At 33.8% G+C, this 13,902-nt stretch overlaps 1 pseudogene; it reads right to left on the reverse strand.

The window, feature by feature from the left end:
• The window catches only part of LOC100403040 (heat shock protein HSP 90-alpha-like), a 62,489-nt pseudogene that overhangs the window by 758 nt on the left and 47,829 nt on the right, over window positions 1-13,902 (reverse strand).

Genomic DNA, 13,902 nt, shown 5'->3' on the forward strand with positions numbered 1-13,902 from the left:
TTATATATAATATCTATCATTATTAAACAGCACATTACATTTTAGAATTTGACTTCTTTTTAAAAATCTACACTATATGTGGATAGAGTTATATTGGTAAACAAAGAACCTAATTACACTCGCTTTTTCTCTCAAGTCTATGTTTTCTATATTTGTTTCATGTGAAAATGCATTTTTTAAGATTCATTCTTATGTTCACAGATGTATTTAAAACTATCTTGCTTGAAAATAGTGGGAGTGTCTCAAGGCATAAATACACTTTTAATCATCATATTTGGTCTCCAATTTAAAGACAGCACTGCATTGTATTTACTAAGAAAGCACTCTAAATGTTCAGATTTTATAAGAGACAATTTTAGTTACTCAAAGTAAATGTTCTTTAAGAAGGAAGAGCAAGGTAGGTAGATATTTTTAAAATCAATCTTTAAAAATTCTAAAATAAATTTATGATGTGCTTAGCATTAGTTTAAAAATTTCTAATTTTCTCAACGTATACACAAACTGAAAATTGTATTTATTAAGGAAAAATTTGTTTTAATTACTTAGAGCCACCAGAGAATACTAATAAACCATTTACAACCTTAGAACAATATATTTAGCATAATTGAGTCTTTTGTTTGTTTGTTGATTTGGTAGCTGTAACTTTAAGGTGCAGATGGCGAAATAGACTCTAGCAGTGGTTTATTGCTCACACTGTCTCTAGAGTTTTATGTTCCAATTGCACCTATAAAAAGGGGTAATTAGTCCTTTCTGTTTTATTGCTGTTAAGGAAAAAAAGCTGTTTCCGTTAACTGCCAACTGAATACTATTCTAGATTAAAATCCTGGTATCAGTATCTTCTCCTTTTCAAATTCTAAGTCAAGAGTTCAAAACATGTGAGAAATGTCACCTTCTTAAATATTATGGCCTATTAATTATGTCCTTGTAGTGAAGTTTATTGGTGCAATTAGTCGACAGATAGGAATGTCAGTCTTTATAAAATTATATGTGGTGGAGACAAGGTTAATACTAATTTCATATGCATTAAGGATTTATTTGATGCATTTAGAGATAAGAGAACCATGATATTAGTAAAAGGACATCATTTGATTTGTTTAAAAGTTTGAAAATAAGAACATACTCAAAGAATGTTTTTCTTCACAAATCCAGTAGTGTTGGTAGGTTGAAAAAGTGTAATTGTAATTATTTTCCATTTAGAGGTATTATTTTGATAGCAGTTTCTCAATAATATCAAATATAATTAACTAACTCTAGAAAGTAATTTCATTTCTCCCTACCCACACATGTGGCTATAATATAAAAACAATGATAACCATTTTATTGCAATCAAAAGCACAAAGTAGGTATTCTAGCTTCCAAAATAATTTTCAAGCATGAGAAAAAATTCATGTCAAGTATTAGCTTAATAATTTTTAACTTTAGTGTTTAGTAGCTTATAGGTAATGTGGCTTAATTCACAGAGGCTTTGAGAAATTTCTGCATAACTTTTACTATTTTGAGATGTGAAAACAAATAATCCCAAGGAAGATATATAAATTGAAAAGATCAACATGTCACATAACCAGTGATGGCATTAGTAGTTGTTTGTGAATTAATTACATTAATGGTTATAATTAGGATAATTTGAGCTTTTGCATTAGTATAATGAAAGTTTGCTTATAATGTTTTAGTCTATGTTTTAATTCTGCCAACTGTGAAATGGAAGAAAATGTCAATACAAAGAACAAAGCAGAATTTGCATAGGAATGGAAACAATTACATCATGACAAATAGATCTTGAATTAGCTCATGAGCTGAATAATGTCATGAGTTTTTGTACTTGTAAATTTATTTTTAAAAACCACATATAACATGAAAGATTGATTAAGACAGCTGCATTTTTAATTCAAATAAGATCAGCTGTTTGGCAGAGGAGGCAGAGGAAAGAAAAATTGCTACACGATTTAAGTGAAGTGAGAAAATCAAAGACAGAGTAAAGCACAATGAAATCATCATGTAAAATACACATTAAATATAACTTCATTCATTTTAGAAAAAAATGTTTGTCTAGTTTTCTTTTCAAAGTGTCTAGCAGAGGTTTGATGTATTAAAAAGTTTTCTTAGCTATCCTTCAATGTGAACATAAGAATATTAATTTGTTTAATTTCTTATTTAAGGAATCTTAGTCCTGTCATTGCGTTGGTCGGTATTATGCTATCAGCACAATATATTTTAGGCTATGTGCTATTTTGCCTTTTTTAAGAGCTAGAGTTTCACTCTGTCACCCAGGCCAGAGTGCAGTGGTGTGATTATAGCTTACATGCAGCCTGAAACTTCCAGGCTCAAGTCATGCTCTCACCTCTGCCTTCTTTCTGAGTAGCTAAGACTACAGGTGCATCAGGTGCATGTCATCACACCTGGCTATATTTTTTTTAGAGACTGAATTTTGCCATGTGGCCCAGGCAAGTCTCAATCATCTGGCCTCAAGTTTTTGTCCCACCTCATCCTTCCAAAATGCCGGGATTACAAACATGAGCCACCATGTCCAGAGTATTTTATCTTTTTTTTTTTTTTTTTTTTTGAGATGGAGTTTCGCTCTTGTTACCCAGGCTGGAGTGCAATGGCGCGATCTTGGCTCACCGCAACCTCCATCTCCTGGGTTCAGGCAATTCTCCTGCTTCAGCCTCCCGAGTAGCTGGGATGACAGGCACACAACACCATGCCCAGCTAATTTTTTATATTTTTAGAGAGACGGGGTTTCACCGTGTTGACCAGGATCGTCTCGATCTCTTGACCTCGTGAACCACCCGCCTCAGCCTCCCAAAGTGCTGGGATTACAGGCGTGAGCCACCACACCCGGCCGAGTATTTTATCTTTTATAACAAAAATCTCCAATTCCCCGTTGTGAGTGCTATACCTAACCTAGCAACCACAGCTCAAATGATTAGATATCTACACTAATTATTAATAGGTGCCATCTACTTACAAGTTGCTTGGATTTTACCTACTATCTATTGACAGATGCCTACAGCACCAGCTCATTCACTCACCAGTGTTTCTATTGGATTTTTTTTCCACTTAATCTGCTTGTTCTTGTCTTGTCTGAAAGGTCCACTACAGCTAAAATCTGCCTGTCAAACTGTTCCTTGTAGCTATTGCTGTTAGGCTCATAAATTGCCTTCTCTGTCATCTTGGGGTTTCCTACTCTATTGTTAAAAGCATACCCCACTCAGTTGCTTAATAGAATTCAATTTTATCAATAGTATTAATTGATTCAAAAATAGTTATTGATCTCTTTTCTAAGCAGTTATAGGTGCGAATTATATAATGATGAACAAACAGATGTAGTACCTGCTGCCTGAACCTTCTATTTTGGTGACCTATTGGCATATATACACATAACAGAAAAATACATATGTAATTAAGGTTTTAATGTCATAAAAAGATAGCGACCAGGGTGTTGTAATAAAGACTATGAGAAATAACCTAATTCAAGAGGACATTCTGTGTAATTTAGACTTTTTGAAGAATTAGCTATTATTGTAAACTACTAACAAAATTAGTAACAATCAATTATTATATTATTATTGTTATTATAATAGTTGTGGACATTTAATTGAGGTAAAACTCTAATAAGTAACCTTTATTTGGAGCTTAAAATATGACACATACTCTTCTGAATGTGTTATAAACATTAAGTCATTTAGTACGCACACAAATCTATGAGAAAGGTAATATTACCTCAGTATTTACAGGTGAAGAAAATGAGGTCACCTGCCTAAGGCCACGCTGCTAGTGAAAGGTTAAAAGAAATTAGAGTGAAGATTGTCCAGTGCCAGTGCCTGTACTTTTACCAGAATGTTCTACGCCTGTCAAGAGGCTGAGATTCAAGCCTCACGTGAGTTAAAATTTGCAAAATAATAAGAGTTCTGCCAGTGTACTGTAAGTAGAAGGAGAAGCACATGCAATAACAATCACATAGATTATATCTGGAACATAGTGACTATGGGCGTGGACAGAGTAGTTCAAAGTGAGCACTAAGACATGTTCACAGGTAGGTCTTGCAGGACTCAAAAAGCAAAGTGAAGTCAACAAAGTACTATTTGCAGGCCATTTACTTGATCCAGTTCATATTTTCTTGCTGGATTTGCTTGGCTTTATTTAGCTTTGCTTTATCATTCCGAATGTTTTGCTGAGAATTAATTGGAATGAAGCAATGAGAAAGAATGTCAGGTCAGGAACAATTGCCGTACTTTAAGGAAAAGACAGTGATGATCTCTCCACTAGGGTTGTAGCAGCAGAAATGCAGAAAGTTAGACAGAATAAAATTACATTTGAAAGAACAATACGTATGTGGGACTATGTGGGAGGCTCTTATTCTAATAGGTACAGATACATTAAAACTAAAATATAAATCCTTTAGGAACATTAAATATTCTGGATTTTAAGCAAATGAATCAATACTTTTGCTAACTGGATAAGTGTAATAGCTAACTAATACAATTATTAATAGAGGAAACTTCTGAACCTGCTGAGAAAGAAGTAATCAATAAAATAACAGAAGAGTAAAGAATTATAAACACAGGGATTATGGAAAACAATAGCATAAAACATATTTTTGTAAATTTCCCTGCATACTTATATTATAAAATAAATGTTATCAATATTAAGAACTTACAGGCATAATTAATAGCATGAGGTTTAAATAATCAATCATTCCAGATTCACTCGACAGATTTAAATATTATCACAGATTTAGTGGAGGAAAGAAATGGAGCAGCTGTCACATATTTGAACATTGAGAAAGCATTTTATACTACCTTTAAAGTTTTGCTTGCACAATTAATGCGATAGGCTGCATTGTGTCCCCCTGAACCCTCCATATTCATATGTTGAGCCCGATCTCCCAGTCTGATGGTATTTGGAGATGGGGACTTTGGGAGAATATTAGATTTAGATGAGGTCATGAAAATGGGGCCCTCACAGTAAGAGAAAAAAATAAGACAAAAAACCAATATGTCTGGCTGTCTTTGTGCCATTTGAGTACACAGTGAGAAGGATGTCATCTCCAAGCCAGAAAGAGAGCTCTAACCAAAACCCAACCGTGATGGCTTCCTGATATCAGACTTCCAGCTTTCAGAACTGTGAAAAAATAGATCTCTGCTGTTTAAACCACCCGGTCTACAGTATTTTGTTATGACAGCCCAAGCTGATTCAAACAATCAATTTTTTTAAAAAGATAAAAATACAGTCAATAAATTGTATAGAGTGGAATGGCCAAGTACCAATCCAATGAAGATTATTTTTGGTAGTCTTAGATGTAAGATTATTTGAATCTAAATTAAACTAATAATTGAAAAAATAAGTCAATTGAACTTGGAATACTCTAGGCTTTACACTTAAGGACTTCAAGAGTGACCCATACCAATGTATTTGGGGTGTGAAACATTTTGCTTGTATGATTAGGCTAGGTGTCTCTAAGGGAAGGTAAAGGTTGAAATTAATTTGAGAAAACTGCTCATTTCCAGAGAACAGAAACAATACTTTCAACATAAACATTAATGAGTAGCATAAGTATGGGAAAACAACCCTGCTGAGCATGAGAATTGATTGAGACTCTTTCTAAATAGTAAAACAATTAGAAGTAGTAGTCACTATTCATACTGTATACACACAGATGTCTGGTTTCCAAGGTATTAGATTGAAATTAACAAGATATCCATTCTTAATAACAGTTTACTCATTTGAAACATGGCATTTTAAGGAGTGTCATCCTATACTTGGAAGATGCAAATTTTTTAGCATCTTGGCAATGCTTGATATTCTTGAGGAAATTTTAAATTATATTATTTCCCAGTGTTGGCAATTAAAGGAAGATCCATGTGCTTTGGTAATTAATTTAGGAGAGGTTAGGACTTGCAATTTCTAATGAAATGTTAAATCTTCAATTAGGATAGAACCAAATAAAATGTGGTAACACAGAAATGTGTCTTAAAATGATCCACAGAGTAGGTCAAAATTTTTCTCAGAAAAAAATGTTCCATTGGACAGAAATGTGGTATGAAAACTTTAAAATGTCATGTTATTCCTTAGAGCAGAGCTTGTTATATTAGTCAAATTGGTTATAAGGGGGCTGCAATCAATTACAAACCATAGTAATTTTATTTTGAGGTCATTTCAATCCTGTTAGAGATGTGTATTTTCAGAGTATTTTTTATCTATACAGGGAGCTGGAATGAGAACTACTGAACCTCATTTATCTAGAAACATCAAGTCACACATATTAAAGACGGCAAAATAAATTCTTGATTTGTCTGACTTAAGATTTTTATAGATTCTGTCAACACAGTGCTTATTACTTTCTTATTTCTTGTATTTTATAACCATCAATCTTTTATTTATTTATTTGTTTGTTTGTTTGTTTGTTTTTGAGACGGAGTCTCACTCTGTCACCAGGCTGGAGTGCAGTGGCGAGATCTCGCCTCACTGCAACCTCCACCTCCCTGATTCAAGCGATTCTCCTGCCTCAACCTTTCCAGTAGCTGGGATTACAGGTGCCCGACACCATGCCCAGCTAATATTTGTGTTTTTAGTATAGACTGGATTTCACCATGTTGGCCAGGATAGTCTTGATCTCCTGACCTCGTGATCCACCTGCCTCAGCCTTCCAAAGTGCTGGGCTTACAGGTGTGAGCCACTGCTCCCAGCCAATCTTTTATTTATTTTTTTTAAATGTTAAGGTAAACTTACCCCTTTGCCCATAATAGAGGGTATCCATCTTACCATCCTAAATTAATGTATATTAATAGTTTATGTTATTTCTAACTCCTCTAAAGTTACTATACTTAAAATGAAATTAATTTTTTTAAGAAAATGCACTTAAGCTAGGCTGAAAATTGTTTTATGTACTGCATACAAATGGAACTGAAAGATCAGTTTTTTGAAGGGAGAGAGATAAAGAACTTCGAATAAATTTAAACTACTTTCAGCATTTTCCACTTTCATATTTAATCACAAGTAGGTTAATCACTTCCTTGGACTGTGAATGACTCACCCTCTACGTTCTCAGGTTCTTAAAATGTGAAATATTATGGTATTTGTTTCTTCCATGGTAGACAAGCATATATACGTAATGGTTTGTTTTGTTTATTTTAGATGTAACATTTAAAAGTTTATAATTGATATTAAAGAAAGTAAATTCTCCAGATTCATCCATGTCCCTACAAACGACACGAACTCATCATTTCTGATTGCTGCATAATATTCCATGGTGTATATGTGCCACATTTTTCCAATCCAGTCTATTATCAATGGGCATTTGGGTTGATTCCAGGTCTTTGCTATTGTAAACAGTGCTGCAATGAACATTCGTGTACATGTGTCCTTATAGTAGAACGATTTATAGTCTTTTGGATATATACCCAGTAATGGGATTGCTGGGTCAAATGGAATTTCTATTTCTAAGGCCTTGAGGAATCGCCACACTGTCTTCCACAATGGTTGAACTAATTTACACTCCCACCAACAGTGTAAAAGTGTTCCTTTTTCTCCACATCCTCTCCAGCATCTGTTATCTCCAGATTTTTTAATGATCGCCATTCTAACTGGCGTGAGATGGTATCTCAATGTGGTTTTGATTTGCATCTCTCTGATGACCAGTGACGATGAGCATTTTTTCATATGATTGTTGGCCTCATATATGTCTTCTGGAGAACATCATCCTCAGCAAACTGACACAAGAACAGAAAATGAAACACCGCATATTCTCACTCATAGGTGGCTGATGAAAAATGAGAACACATGGACACAGAAAGGGGAGTACTAAACACTGGGGTCTATTGGGGGGAAAAGGGGAGGGCCAGTGGGAGGGGTTGGTGGGGAGGGATAGCCTGGGGAGAAATGCCAAATGTGGGTGAAGGGGAGAAGCAAAGCAAAGCACACTGCCATGTGTGTACCTACGCAACTGTCTTGCATGATCTGCTCATGTACCCCAAAACCTATAATCCAATAAAAAATTAAAAAAAAAAAAAAAGAAATAAAAAGAACATCTTGAAAATAAAAAAAAAAGAAAGTAAATTCTACTTTTACTGAAAGTGTATTTCTCATTCTAATATTTTACCTATGTATATAATACATTGAAATTTAGTTTAAAATATCCCTATGAAGTACAGGCATTAAACTATAAATAGACACCTAATTAAATACCCTTATAAACTCAATGAATACCGTATTATCTGGAAAAGACATCGTGAAATGTTGCATTAATAACGAAGTATAGCAAAAGTGAAATCCATTTATTCTCATTATGGGTGGCCTTCGGTTTACTTAAATAAGCATATGCATCAAATACAATATCAATATACTTAGCCTTTGGCGACAATGGCAGGTTCAAAGTCTTTGAGGGCAATTCTTCCTTCTATTGTATTATTGGTCATGACGGTGCAGACATGTATCTGAGAAATAGTAAGGATTGATAGAGTAGCCAGGGAACTTACAACAAATGAAGAACTGAATACAGTTAACTGTGAAAATATGCTAACAGAATAAGCATCAATTAGTGTAGAAAAGTAAAACCTTGAGGGAGACGAATTATATTTTATGAACACTGATAATGGATTCTGAGTAAACTTGTTTACATTTCATTGGGGAAGGTTATTGTAAATTGAAAAGATGCAGCAGAAATGCAGTTATATAAGAAGCAGAGGGAAAAATCATTTACTCTGATGAGTATTTTTATGAGAAATTTTGACTCATAAAATAATTATTCAGTATAAGTGGTGAAATAGTATAATAGATATTTGGAATAAAATTTGAAAACTGGTAACGTGTATAAGGATAAAATTGAAAATTATAACACGTGACCTTTTCACATCTAAAATTTCAGTACCAATTGATTTAGTTTTGTTATTTAGTGCGTTAGAGAAGAAAATTATTTCCTAAGGTCTATTAACATATATACAAAACATTCTTCTTTTCATTGATATAAACAAATATGTATGCATAACCTGTCAAATTAAATTTAATTCCTGCTTTATGGTGGGCATTATAAAATGAGTTGTTAACTGGTTAGCAATTTCCTTTCTTTTAGAGCTGTCAGCAAGCATAAACCTGATACTACAATTGGCAAACTCACTAAATCCCACTCTTCCTTTTTCCTTAGAAGAGCAACGTCAGAGCAGGTGTTACATTATGATCATCAGAAAGCCATTCTGTTTAACATGAATAATGCCATTCATAGGCTTAGCCATCTGTTTGCTGAGTGTTTTTCAGACCTACACCCACAGCAGCACAAAAGCAATGCATGTGGGTGCCATAATCATGGATTTTCCAAAAAGCTTTTGTCTCTTGTAAAAACGAAGCAGATTATTTTAAGAACTAAGTTATATTAGAAATGCAGGCACTTAAATACTGTCTTTTTTGTTGCTTTGTGGATTCCAGATATGTAAATCAAATACTGTTTGGGTTTTTGCGTGTAATTTATGAGCTTAAAAGGGAGATCTGAGCAAATTAATTATAGTTCAAAAACGTGCATCACTGAAATATATGCAGTCTGTTGTGCTTATATTTCTTGGACTTTATATCCCATTTTAAAGTGTAATTTTTTTCCCGAATATTTATGTTGTATTTTTACTTTGTATTCCATGTAAGAAAACTAAGTAAAGAATTTCCTTTCCAAATACAGTAAACAAATGTTATTCATTGACTATTTTCCCAGAAAATAAAGCATAAGGGAAATTGAACAAATAGTTAAGTGAAATCAAGATTTTCTTTGATGTTTCTCACTATTGCTATTCAAATGATAATCATAGAATCATCTTTAATTCGAGTCCACTATTTTGTCACTAGAACACAGTGATGGCCCCTCCAGGATTAATTCAAGAAACTCCTGGAAGAATAATAAAAATAAAATAATATTTGAAAAAAATATACCTGTATAACTTCAGTAAGCACACCATTAAAAACCTTAAATGTCTGTGTCTGTGTTGTATATATATATACACATATGTGCATAATTTTTTATGTTACTCACTATTGCCACAACCATTATATATTCCTGAAAAAAGAAACCCACTCTTCCTCAAACATATGCTTGCTGTTGTATTTAGGAAATAAGTGATAATAATGTTCAATGTATTTTGATGAAATCCAAACATATCTGGCATTGAAATGTATGACAATTAATTTTGAATATATTTGAAAGTACAGAAAGTGTTTTGAGCAATTTGAATCTATCCATTGTATTTTTCTTTTATATTTTAAAGCAGTATGATACAATATCAATGAAATTTCCTTATAAATTAATAAAATATATGGATCAAATTCAGTAACTCTGGGACAGATAAGCACAGAAACTATAGAGAATCTCCTGATACTGACATCTACTAGACCCTCATTTTAATGCATAAATTTCAAAACCTATTTAAAATCATTTTATATCTACCTGCCTGGATCTAATAAGAGAGTAACTTCAGGAAGTTCAAGTGCTTGCTTAGGACATTTGGCTTAATGATGACAGAAAATCAGCATCTGTTAAGTGATGATGTACAAGGAAATTTTAAGTCCCAAGAAGGATATTGATGGGCTTTTATTCTATGCCATGAACTGAGCGAAAAGAAGAAAAAAAGGTAGATCAGAACTAGATATTTGAAGGTCATCATGAAGGCTTATATATATATTTAAAGACATGCATGAAAAAAATCAAAACAATATTTGTGTTTTCTGCTTTTGGAAAACGATTAGTTCAGATGGTGGGAGCTTAGGAGGTTACCACTTTTAGTTACCCAAGCCTGAGATGTTCTTTCTGAATGCAATGATCTGTTCACTTAGGGGACTAGTACAACGCTGATAAAGGGAGTCATTAACATTCTTTTAAAATTATGGAATATATGTAAAATAACAATTTAGGAAATTATGTCTCAAATTTTGAATAACAGCTTTCTTGATTACTCCATATAAAGTTATTCCTTCAACATTCTTCTATAGAACTTTATTATTTATAATAGTAACCATGGTGATTCACATTTATTTATATTTTACATTTCTGATTTCTCTTGCTTATTATGTTATTGGTTCTCTGAAATCAGAACATATTTTATTTCTTCTTCACATTCCCAGCACCAAGCACACAATCTGCTATATAATATACACAATGATATTTCTTAAACAGATGGCAACAATAAAACTATTATAAATTACATATATTGATACTGCATATTGATATTAATTTAAAAGTCATCTAAAAGTTATTTCCCTTACTGTGGAAAACAAACATTATTTCAAATAAAATAGTGTTGAATTGATTTTGAGAAGAACGTTCAGGACTAAATAAATAGATCTGGTAATTGCTTTCTTAAAACATATATTCTGTCAAAAAAATCAAAGTCAAGTGAATGAGAAACGTAAAGTTTACAATGTATGTGTGACTTATAAACAACTCAATAATTCAAATAACCCATTAGGGGATTGCTACGTTTGAACTGGTGGCACAAGGCTGTTATTCTCTTAATGATTCTATGCAGTTTCAGTAGAAAAATTAAATTTCCTAAATTATTTTTATGCTCTTTATCTTATATGTTAATTTTTTTTATTACTAATAGCAAACATTCCTTTCAATTTTTGCCAGTAAAATTTTAACCTGAATCAACTATGCCCCACTAGATTTCTGATTCTGAAGATAGAGAATGAGCTAGGTTGTATTACAGGGACTCAAAAGGAAATAATTTTATAACAGAATAATTATAGAAAAGAGAAAATGTGATGTACAGTTGGAGATATTGGTCGTAAGGATGAATTATCACAGTTGCCTATTTTCTAGAAATTTTAACATACATTACCACTTTATATAGACAATGTTTGTGTCACCCTAAAATTCATATGTTGAAATCCTAACCCCAAATCTGATTGTTTTATAAGATAGGACCTTTTGTAGGTGATTAGGTCATGGATGCAGAGCCCTCGTGAATGGAATTAGTACCCTTGTAAAAGGGATAATAAATTACCTAATTGGTGCAATGAACATTATTCAGGTGATGGTTATACTAAAATCCCAGGGTTCACCACTATGCAATATATCCATATAGCAAAACTGCACATGTATCCCTTAAATTTATACAAATAAAAAATAAAGATAAAACAGTAAAAGAGACAGTAAGGTAAGTAAAAAGGGACCCCAGAGATTGAGCCTAAGCACTTTTTCTAAGTTCTTTATATATGTTAAGTCATCCACTTCTTACAGCTACCCTAAGAGTACAGTTTACAATTTTATCTCCATTTTATGCATTAGAGATAGATGCAAAGATACACACCAAGTAACTGGTAAGAATGAAATTAGGATATATAATTTCTGGTTGTAAAATATTCCCTTTTATCATTCTTTTAAATTTTCCCTCAATAGCAAGGGCAAGCATCAAAGTTAGCATGTAAAATAAAATAAGAGGAACAAGTAGAGTCAGCTGAAAATCTACAGGTCTGTAGAGACAGAAACAAGGAGATTAGATTGCCAGACAAGTGCAATAGTTCAAAATCTTATAAACAGTGGGATTTCTTGAACAAAAAAAGCAGACACTGGCTTATGTAGTGCCCCATTCGTAGCCCTCAGCAGCAATGAGGTGTCTTCTGGAAGATGGACATTAGTTTGGACCTATGTCTTAGTCCATTTTGTGCTGCCATAACAGAATAGCACAGACTGGGTAATCCACAAAGAACAGGTTTATTTCTTATAGTTCTGGAGCCTGGGCAGTCCAAGATCAAATGGCTGGCATCTTGTGAAGGCCTTCATGTTGCATCATCCTATAATGGAAGGTGAAAGGGAAAATGTCCATGTAAGAGACAGCAAGATGGTCAAATTCACTTTCACAGCAAACCCACTCTCGTGATAAGAAACCTACTACCCTGTTAATGGGATTAATTCTTGAATGAGAGCAATTAAAACCGCTGAGACTTGGATTTGAGTCTGGTGCCACAACTTACTTGCACTTTGGGCTGTCTTTTCTGGAGAATGTGTGAGTATACTTGCATAGAAAATGGAGTGCATCAAGTATTTCTGACAAGCAGAGTTGGCTGCATAAGACTGTATTATCATTTGAAAATACCTGCCCCCTGTCCAGAAGAAGTATTATATTTTCTTTACTCTGCTTACATGGGACTTGGCCTGTAGCTTGCTTTGGCCAGTGAGTAGAGATCAAGAATATTACATGTCACCTCTGCACAAAAGCTTTATATGCAAGTAGATTGTTCGACATTAATTATTTTCTTCCACTGTAGTGAGCAGCAAGGTCCAAGTAAAGGCTGCTCCATCCAGCTGAGTTTAGGATAAATCACTATATGGGATGAAGCTACCCTAGAGTCATTATAAACATATAATTTTTGTAAGAAATATACACTGGTTTATTTAAGTCTCTGAGGTTTGGGAGAGGTTGTCACAGAATAGCATAGTCCATCCTATTGCAGTAACTTTATACTGTGTCAGCTTAGCTATGCTGGAAATACACACACACACACACACACACACACACACACACGACACACGTAGAGAGAGAAAGAGAGTCTCACTCTGTTACCTAGGCTGGAATGCAGTGGTGTGATCTCAGCTCAATGCAGTCTCCATCCCACCGTCTCAAGCGGTCCTCCCACCTCAACCTCCTGAGTAGCTGGAACTACAGGCATGTGGCACCATAGCTGGCTAGTATTCGTATTATTTATAGAGATGAGTTTTTCACCACGTTGTCCAGTCTGGTCTTAAAATCTCAAACTCAAGTGACCTGTTCATCTAGGCCTCCCACAGTGCTGGGATTATAGGGTTGCCCCACTGCACCCTGCTGAACTACATTTATTGGTACATTTTTCCATACATGGTTCTGGGTTAGAATTGGACACAAGTGAAACAGTTGCATGAGTTGCAGAGACAGAAAGAAAGCAGCAGCT

This window comes from Callithrix jacchus, chromosome 21 (assembly GCF_049354715.1).
Source record: "Callithrix jacchus isolate 240 chromosome 21, calJac240_pri, whole genome shotgun sequence".
Lineage (NCBI taxonomy): Eukaryota > Metazoa > Chordata > Mammalia > Primates > Cebidae > Callithrix > Callithrix jacchus.